Consider the following 10307-nt stretch of genomic DNA (forward strand, 5'->3'; position numbering starts at 1 on the left):
GTTCAAAGAGCCACTGTGTGAGTTAGAGAAAAACTACTGACACATTTAGGACAACTACCCAGGGCTGGGACGGTTTACATCCCAGGGGCGTAGAATTGCGTAGGGACACTAGGGACCCGTCCCTACCAATATTCATCCACTACTGTGTAGTTCCTGTCAATACAACCGTTGTCAGTAGTGTTTAGTCAGTGATTCTGGCACACAAAGGGTTAACAGTCGGTCTCTGCTAGAAGTGCCGCCTCTAACGTAAATATTGCTCTCTGATTGGCTCTTTGGTTTTGCTAACATACATGTGATTGGCCGTCCCCTCTGTCACTCCATCTACTTGTAAAAGGAACCTGCCAGTTGGACCGTGCCCGTGCGTGTGTGCTCGGTAATTAGGATGTAAAGGACATCAAAGAAAAGAAAACTGGTCATAAGACACTTCTGTAGGAGTCACAGTGTAAGTTAGTTCAAGGGTCTAGAACTGTAGAGGCTCAACACAGACACTGAATAAAAGACAATATTTAATGCCAAACAGAAACACTTTTTAAAAGTTGTTTTACTTATTATTTTAATGCATTTCTATGGAAGAGCAACTGTTTAAAAAAACCCAAATAAAGAAAATTTGTGGGGAAAATACAATAAAACCTCAGATTGTAAATGTCATTCTAGATGTGATTTTATCTGTATTTTTTGGGAATAAATTACATGTATTAATTGAAACTAAAAGCCTTTTTTGCTCAAGCAATAACTGTACCATCAAACTGTATGATCAGTGTATCCCTAATCTGTTCATATGTTATGGATCAACATATTTATGTCTGGAGACAAACAGTAGAGAGGAGGGAGGAGGAAGAGGAGGAGAAGCTGTAAATTCACAGGTGAGGTTAAATAATAATGGATATGTTAGTCATGAGAATAAAATTGCAGAATGCATTAAATTCTTGTTTTGTCTTTAGATATTCAGATTTGCATTATAAACTTGTCAATTACTGAATTTTTTTCTGACTATGATTGTTTGCTCGTTTGATCAGCTCTACTTGATGTGAAATTATTGCAAATGCAAAAAATATCAACTTTCAGGAGTGCAGCCTTTGAGCACTTTTGTGTCCCCACCAATGTCAGAATCAAACCTACTGCTTTGTTCCATCTTACTGATAATACTATGGGGGTAAGGAGCGGTGCAGACCACCGCCAGCGGAAGTGAAAACAAAACTTATCACTCATTTCTCTTTTCTCTTCCTGCTGAAGCAAAGCTTTTAAACCTTACCAGCGAAAACGCTGCAATATTAGTATCACAGTAGTGTTACCTCTATCATCTCCATGTTTATTATTACTGACTTTCTTCTCAAAAAACTTTCCTCTTGTTCGTGGTATTTGTCCAGTATGGTTAATTAAGCGCGGCGCCCACTGGTGGATTAACTGAGAAACACTCATTCCAACACATTAAATGTCAATAGCAGCACCTTGTTACAGTCAGACCTGGAATGGGATTATTAAGTACTAGTATCGGTACTCGGTATCGGCAAGTACTCAAATGTAAGTACTTGTGCTTGTACTCGGTCTGGAAAGAAGTGGTATTGGTGCATTCCTATCTGTTAGTGCTGAACAGTAGTGGAGCATGTGAGTACCAACTGCCACCTTCATTCTTTTTTCCACAACACAGTTTTCCAAGGTTAACCTGGCGAACTAAAGCTGAAGTGTCATTTTTCATCTTTTTAAAAAAAATGTTTTATTATTTATTTTAATCTTTAGGCCACTGGAGAAGTATAAATAATCGTGGAATTATCTTAGTTCTGACTCCAATCGTGTTAGATTACAATTCCCCGTCTGGATGAAAAGGACGATAACGTAAAGACATTAATATAATACCTCGCTGGTGTGTGGTGCAGTGGTCGCCCACTTTCCTGTGGGAAGGGAAAAGTGACAGATTTAGGTTTCAGCTCCAGAGCTTGTTGTGAGTGTGGTGCAGTGAAAAGCAGACTTAAACAACCAAACAAACAGGATTAGATGTAGCCACAGTTAATCCTATTTTATTGCAGATGCCTGTGTGTGTGATCTGTGTGTGAATGTGTGTGTACTGATACATTTGACAGAACATGTGAGCGTGTACATGGATGGTGCATGTCTTTAGGTGTTAAGGCATCATGTTGATGGAAGGATTCACCAGCTATATTCTTTTTTTAGATTGCATAAATTATGGCGTTGGCAGGGATCTGTGTGTTGCACATGTGTGTTTTCATGTGAAACCCACTCCTGTACTGTCAGATCCCTAAGGTATCACCACCTCTTAGCTTTCTTCCTGTGTTGCGTAGCCTCATTTCTGCTGCAGTGAATAGACTTTTGCACGTTAGTAAAGAGGACAAAGAAAAGAAACTAAAGAGCTGCAAGAAAACCAAATTAAAGCTGCAAGCAGCACAGATCAAACCCTTTAAGTTCTGGACAAAGGTAAGGATTTGGAGACATGGGTTTCCCCCACATTTTCAGATGGCGTAGATCAGTGTATCTCAACAGTAGCAGTACCACCCCCCAGGGGGTTTTGGGACACCACTGGGGGGTGTTTGGGACGAGGGGACACTGAGACCAATGGGTATCATGGCCAATTTCCTTAATCGATTCAATTTGGATTCATAAGGTTCTGAATCGATTAATTGCGATTCAATTCAGTAATTGATTGATTCAGATTCATTCAGTGATACCAAAGTACAATTTTGAGTTGTAACCTGATTATTTGAGTACTGCAGCCATGCCACACAGAATCAATATTGATATTAGAAAGGAAATAAATCTGACATTTCATCAGTAAACAGATGAATCTGCTCTGAAATAATGAACAGACACAAACATGTCCATGTTTCTACAGTGGCTCAGATCGACTTCTTTGTCATCTTTATTCTGTTTTATACCTGCTGCTTCCAGCCTTAAGGCTCATTTCTGTCACCCTGGGGCACTGACACCAGTTTGGCCCCTGAAACAGAATCATGTTGGGCCCTTGGTACAAGAAACTCACTGGAGGGGGAGGGTGGGCGGAGCTTCGTGATTTCCACTTTGCTGTTTCTCTAACTCTGCACTCAGTCACAGGTGGTCCAAGTTCATATTTCTCGAACGACTGGCTTCTGCGACCCGCCTCCACCGGCCAGTTCCTCCACACTGCAGGTTCTAGTTTGAGACCAGAAGGACCTCCCACTGAGGGGTTTTCCCCACCCTTCCTTCATGTTCCTCCCGCACAAACACGACCCAGATGCCCAATGTCCGTGAGGGGCTCGCAAGACTCTGAAAAATGAATCTCATCCACCATTAATCGATAACACAATATTAAAAAGAAATCGATTCAAAATCGATCAAATCAATTTGTTTACCCCCTCCACCCCCCAACAATGTACTACAGAGATGTAGAATGCCCCCCATCCTGTTGTTTTTTTTTTTGGGGGGGGGGGGGGCTCATGATAATGTAAAGGGATGTTTGGTCAAAAAAGGTTGAGAAGCACTGGCTTAGACAATGTGATATCATGAGTTGCGCACAGATAATACGCCACTTTTCATTGGCATATTATCTGTGCGCACTATAAGCTTTCAGTGTGTATATTTAAGTCACGTAAAATAGCACGACATTAGCGTGATTAGCGGCTAGTGCGATTAGCAGCTAGGGTTAGGTTTAGGGTTAGGGATTAGCGTGATTAGCGTAATTAGCGCGATTAGCAGCTAGTGCATTAACACACCATCAAATGGCGTTAAATAACACGTGAAAGGATGAAAATGCGTATCTATCTATCTATCTATCTATCTATCTATCTATCTATCTATCTATCTATCTATCTATAGCACGCCAAATGCAATAAACTGGCATTAAATACAATGTGATATCATGAGATCCGCCTGGGCTTCGATGTTGTGTGGCTTCCAAATATCTCGTCACATTTTGGTTTGGATTTGGCCGCTTGGAGCCTGTATGAGGAGAGGCGTGGACAGCAGTAGAAACATGTCTGAATGAACCTTAGCATCAAGTACAGCTGTCGGTCACTGTAAATCTACCTGTGATCATGGGGTAGATTTTCTACATCCTGAAAACAGGGTCCAGAGAAGTGAGTAGAATTTTTGTTTCTTCTCAGACCACTTGAAATACAATATGCTTAGAAAGAATTATGGAATTTTTGCCAATTAATACAGAAAAAAAATGGAACCCTGCAGCTTCAGTGAATCAGTATGGTGCCACAGGACTGTGGACCGTCATTGTTGAAGGGTCCAAGATCCAGAGGTCCTGTGGATTTATCTAATGATGACTAGAAAATGTTGTGTTTTTCAATGGAAAATATATAATATTACTAATAATACTAATATTATTAATATTGGGCCTCAGTGCACTACCTGTTACAACAATGTTGATAACAATAATGGACCAAAGTCTCCCGCACCTTAAACATGTTTGTTGTTGCTGGAGCTGTTGTTATCGTGGAGCTCCACTTCCCACAATGCACAAATTTCTGAAAATGCCCCTGTGACCAACCGGATCATTATTAGTAAATGGGAGGAAAAAAAAGATTTTAAGAATTCATAAAAAAATTTGAACTTTGACCTACTTACCTCAGATCCTTTTCATGTAGCTGGTTTTGAAACCCAGTCTGGTACAGTGAAGTAAAACCTCATGCAGGATTAAAATTTTTGAAATTTTCTAGGGGGCACGATTGAGCTATTTTCTGCAGCTGTGCCCAAAACCCATAGAACATCACATTTTTCACATGTTGCAAGTACACCCCAGGAGCACTGTAACGACGTGTTTATGTGAATTATGTTTATTGTAGGTAACTGAAAAAGGTAAAGATAACAGTTATTGGTTTTTGGCATGTATTAATTAATAAACAAACACACAGATGATATATTTTTAAAACATTTATTGATAACTGTAAATTGTTTGATTGTTGTTGTTGTTTAGTTGTCGTTTGGGTCATGACGGACACGAGTCACCAGGAGGACTCTTGTGTCTCCTGCAGATGCAAGATGCACGTCGGTTTGCATGCAGCTGTGGCAGTAACTGCTACTGTGAAGTAAAACATGTTTAATCACGTGTTTTGTTGAATGTATGCGCTGTATTTGGTAAACAGTAAACTCACCTTCAGCCTGTCCTCTTCTTTCAAAGGTGTTCGGAATTCCCTGGGGGGCCACCTTTTTGATAGTTCTGGGTGGGAGAAACCAAGTGGGAGTAGAGGGGAGTTTTAATGTTTGGATTTTATGTAAATATTTATGTCAATTATTTATGGGTATTTATATATGGGTCATTCCACCTCAATTCAACAAGTGCCTCCTGCTCGACCATCTTAGATTTGCTTGTAATTTTTACCATATAAAGTTCAACACTAAAAAACACCTCAGCCAAAATTTCAGATTGATATATCAAATACATTTGAAGAAAAAAATTCATGAACAGGGTACCCCTCTTGCCGTTTTTGGTGCATTTCGCGATCGTCTTAAAATGTAGCAAATTTTAGAGTGCAATATCTCAGTAAGTTTTCTAGCTAAATGCATGAAATTTTCAGCTCAGGAAGACTACCACATATATATTGCATATGTGTATTATCAATAACATTGTCTTTATTGGGACTGTGGTATGACCTTGTGAAATCTGGAAAATAAACTTGAAACTTTTACGAACCCCTATATTTATTGACCAATTAAACCCAAACCAAATACGATATATTGCAAATAATTACACATCCTTTTACGTAAGTATATAGAGTAATCAGATCAGCATTTATTAATGGGTATGATCCTTTTTTGTTGTTGTTTTTGTCATAATAAAATCGCAAAATAACATTTTTCATTCATTTTCACTTTCAAATACCACAGGTATGACAAGGAGTACCAACCAACAGAACTTATTTTCTGAAAGACCATCACATATGCTTACAAAATGTAAAATTTCATGATGGTTCTAGGACTCACAAAACAAAAAAAACAAAAAAAAAAATTCATGATGGTTCTAGGACTCACGATGGTTCTAAGTTAGAGTCCTAGAACCATCATGAAATTTTACATTTTGTAAGCATATGTGATGGTCTCTCAGAAAATAAGTTCTTGGTCAATAAATATAGGGGTTCGTAAAAGTTTCAAGTTTATTTTCCAGATTTCACAAGGTCATACCACAGTCCCAATAAAGACAATGTTATTGAGAATAGACATATGCAATCTATATGTGGTAGTCTTCCTTTACTGAAAATTTCATGCATTTAACGAGAAAACTTACTGAGATATTGCATTTTAAACTTTGCTGCATTTTAAGATGATTGTGAAATGCACCAAAAACGGCAAGGAGGGGGGTACCTTCAAGAATGTTTTTCTTTGGAAACATTTGATATATCGGTCTGAAATTTTGGCTGGGCTAGTTTTCATGGTTGAACTTCACATGGTAAAAATTTGAAGTAAATCCAAGATGGTAGTGGAGGAATTTTTTTCTAAACCCATTGAATTGAGGTGGAATGACCTATATGGGATTAGGTGTTTGTTTATATTTATGAATTGCATATTTATAATAAATTAATAGGTTTTATGTATATATGTATTGTATATTTAATAGGGCTGGGGATCATGGCCAATTTCCTTTATCGATTTGATTTAGATTCATAAGGTTCTGAATAGATGAATCACGATTCGATCAGATATTGATTTGATTCAGTATTAATTGATTGTTTCAGATTCATTTAGTGATACCAAAGTATAATTTTGAGTTGTAACCTGATTATTTGTCTACAGCAGCCATGCAACACAACAATACTGGTATCAGTAATGATAATAGAAAGGAAATAAATCTGACATTTCTGCAGTAAATAGATGAATCTGCTCTGAAATAATGAACGGGACACAAACAGCACCATGTACGATACTACAGAAGTACCTTTATGGGGTGGCCATGGCTCAGATGGTAGAGGGAGCTGTCCAATAACCGAAGGGTTGGTGGTTCAAATCCCACTCTGTCCATGTGCCGTTGTGTCCTTGGGCAAGACTCCACTGTTGCTACTCACACTAGTGTATGAATGTTCAGTGGAGGGCAGCTGTGACTACAAATGTAGTTTACCACCACTGGAGTGTGAATGAATGAATAATGAATCCACTGTACGCACTTTGAATATGCGTTCAAAGAAAAGTGCTATATAAATCTAATTCATTATTATTATTATGTTTCTCCAGTGGATCAGAACAGACTTCTACATCGTCTTTATTCTGTTTTATGGCTGGTGCTTCTAGCATTAAGGCACATTACTATCACTCTGAAAAACTCTGAAAAATCGATCACATCCACTATTAATCGTTTATGCAATATTAAAATGAAATCGATCTAAAATCAATCAAATAGATTTTTTTTCCCAGCCCTAATATTTATGGTATATTTATTTATTTATTGTATCACCTGTAAAATGGAACATGTCAGTAATTATGAAGATTAGAATCTGTATATAAGGGGGCTGTTGTGTAGTCATTTTGGTGTTGTGAATATGGTGAACCTGATGCACGAAATAAAACAACTGCTGCTACACAACACCTCTGCCTATGGTTTTTCCCAGTAGACAACAGTAGCCTCCTTCCCGGCTGCTTGGGTAAGTTGACAAGCATAAAGAAAAAGAGCAGGAAAAAGGCCAGTGTGAACACAGTGAGTTGAATAATGTGCCTGATGAGGGTAAATATATACGTGAATGATTGTATCACTGCCTGTTGTTATATGTGCTAATTGACTTGATGTTTCTGAACCATTAGAGGGTGCATTTCCATTGGCTAAGGGGCAATTAGCTTATCAGGCAAGAATGCGCACACACACACACACACACACACACACACACACACACACACACACACACACACACACACAGATACTTGACAGTTTGATCAATGGATGTCTTACTGGCCATAATGACTCTGTACGGCCCCCTTTCAATGCAGCACAGCTTGAGTCCTAATACAATAACCCTTTATCACAATCTCTCTGTCACACACACACACAGACAAACACACACACACACACACACACACACACACAGACAAACACAGAAACACTTAATAAAAGACACATCAATCATAATCATAGGCACCTTTAAAGACAATGCAGCTAAGAAGAGACAGGAAATGGCATATTATCTTTTTTTTTTTTTTTTTTTTTTTAACTAAATCTGTGTGTTGGTTTGACAAACACACATAAACTGGACCAGTGCACGCATGCACACACACACACAGACAAACACACACACACACACACTGTAAAAAAAAACAAAAAAAAAAACGGTAATATTCCGGCAGCAGGGGTGCCAAAAAAATACTGTTAAATAACGGAAAATAATCATCTTATAAAAATACGGTAATTTTCCATCGTTAAAATACGATTTTTTGCCCAAACTTTACATGAGCTTCTTCTTCTTTTTTTTTTTTTTTTACTTTTTAATGTTTAATAAAAAAATATTTACATGTATTGAAACAATCAAATTACCTCTAAATAAATATATATATATATAAATAATTTTCAATGGGACTAAGTTGGACAATCCACTGATAAAAACTGAATGACAGTTTATCAGTGCTTATACATGTTATAGATTTACAAAAATACATTTATTCAACAATTTTGCTGTGAAGCCTCCCGTAATTACATAAGATATTTGTCAATTAACAAACAAGTCTTGTTAAAATTACAGAACAAATACTTCTTTTACAGTTAATTGTCAGTAATTTTATCTCGTTTTATTTATTTTTTTTTTTTACAGTATTAAACTTTAAATTAACAGTTTAATCTCATAAATAGAGAAGAAATATTTGTGAAATTACGATACGTTTGAAAATGTGTTTTAAGTGTATTTTTCTGTGAAAAAAGAAAAAAATTCTTTTAAATAACTAAAATTTTATGGTTATTCACAGTTACAGTTTTGTCATGTTATTTTACATTTAACATGTAAAATCGCAATCTATTTTAGTCATTTCATTGATATTTTCCTGTATCTTAAAAATACAGGGAAAATCTGTAAAACAGTGAAAATTCTGTTAAATTACAGATTTTTTTTTTTTTTTTTTTTTTTACAGTGTACATATAGAGACGGAAAGGGGTGTTTTTAAAGAGATCTAGGTCCTCTTATACCAATAATTTCCCCAATCTTCTGGTCTTACTTGCAGAGTGTCTTCCTCTGCTGGGTCTCGTGCACACACATAACTCAACACGTTCATGGATCGGTTTGCTTCTCTCTTCCCCACTGAGTCTAAGTCATGTATTGATCCTTGTGACCCACTGCTGGGTTGGGAGAGCCAGGCATCCCCCAGAGATCAGAGCAGCTAGACAGTCTTGCATTGATGAAAATGAGTCATTAATGCACTTGAGATTACATTTATTGTTCTGTGGAGCGTGTCTGTGTGTCTGCATCGGTTCTTCATATTTACATGTGTGATGAGAACAGACACTGTTTACAGCCGATCAATAACCCACATTATTTTGTGTAATATTTTGTCTTTTAGCAACTAATTTTAATTTCAAAATGCAGAAAATAATCAAAATGGAAACATAGACATCTTTTGTTTTTTGAAAACATGGCAAGCACAAAGATATTATCACTGGATATAATATCACCAATACAAAATAATAATTAAATTGAATTGAATCAAAGAAAATAATTATTAAATTAATCGATTACAAAATAATCGATAGCTGCAGCTCCACTTTAAAATTAGGCCTAATTTCAATTCACCCCTTGGCCCCCTCCCCCTTCGCCTTCCATTTTGCGTGTTCATGTGAAGGTGCAGGGGTGTCCCGATTCTTGATGAGTCGAAGGGGAGGGGCTAAGGGGAGGGTTGTTTGACCCTCCAAAACGGAGACTTTTCAGGACCACAAACAGAGGGGTAGGAGAAATCTCCCATAATTCTGTTCGAATCATCGGTCAGATGGAGATAAACATAGCAAAAAAGAGCAGCAGTGACGAAAGAAACACACAAATGTACAGATTTTCTTCATAAATGACTTAATCATTTGATCGTCTTTTTAAGGTTTCAATGTGTTATAGATCGTATTTCTGTGGTTTGCAGTTGATAGATGCAAAAAGATGTCCAAAGCCCACGGAACAGAGATGGTTCCAGTTGCTGACGACATGGAGAATTCTGTCAAGGGCTGGACCATGTCAGAGGAGAATGTTTACACCACTACCCCTTAGAACTGGACTTAAAGGGGTAGTGCCAAGTGCAAAGGCCAAGGGGGAGGGGCCAAGAGTGAACTGGTATCGGTCCTTAGAGTACATAAATTTACATTAGTCAGTGTAGCAGTAAGTAGGGACTACCAGCTAATTAACATTTAACTAATGGCCTAGTAA

At 37.5% G+C, this 10307-nt stretch overlaps 1 long non-coding RNA gene across 1 annotated transcript; it reads left to right on the forward strand.

The window, feature by feature from the left end:
* Positions 1–261: 261 nt before the first annotated feature.
* LOC115413440 (uncharacterized) lies at positions 262–10097 on the forward strand. Its single transcript, XR_003934463.1, has 3 exons — positions 262–275; positions 2470–2474; positions 9988–10097. It is a non-coding gene; the product is annotated as an uncharacterized LOC115413440 (long non-coding RNA).
* Positions 10098–10307: the final 210 nt, after the last annotated feature.

Source organism: Sphaeramia orbicularis, chromosome 22 (assembly GCF_902148855.1).
Source record: "Sphaeramia orbicularis chromosome 22, fSphaOr1.1, whole genome shotgun sequence".
In the NCBI taxonomy this organism is placed as follows: domain Eukaryota; kingdom Metazoa; phylum Chordata; class Actinopteri; order Kurtiformes; family Apogonidae; genus Sphaeramia; species Sphaeramia orbicularis.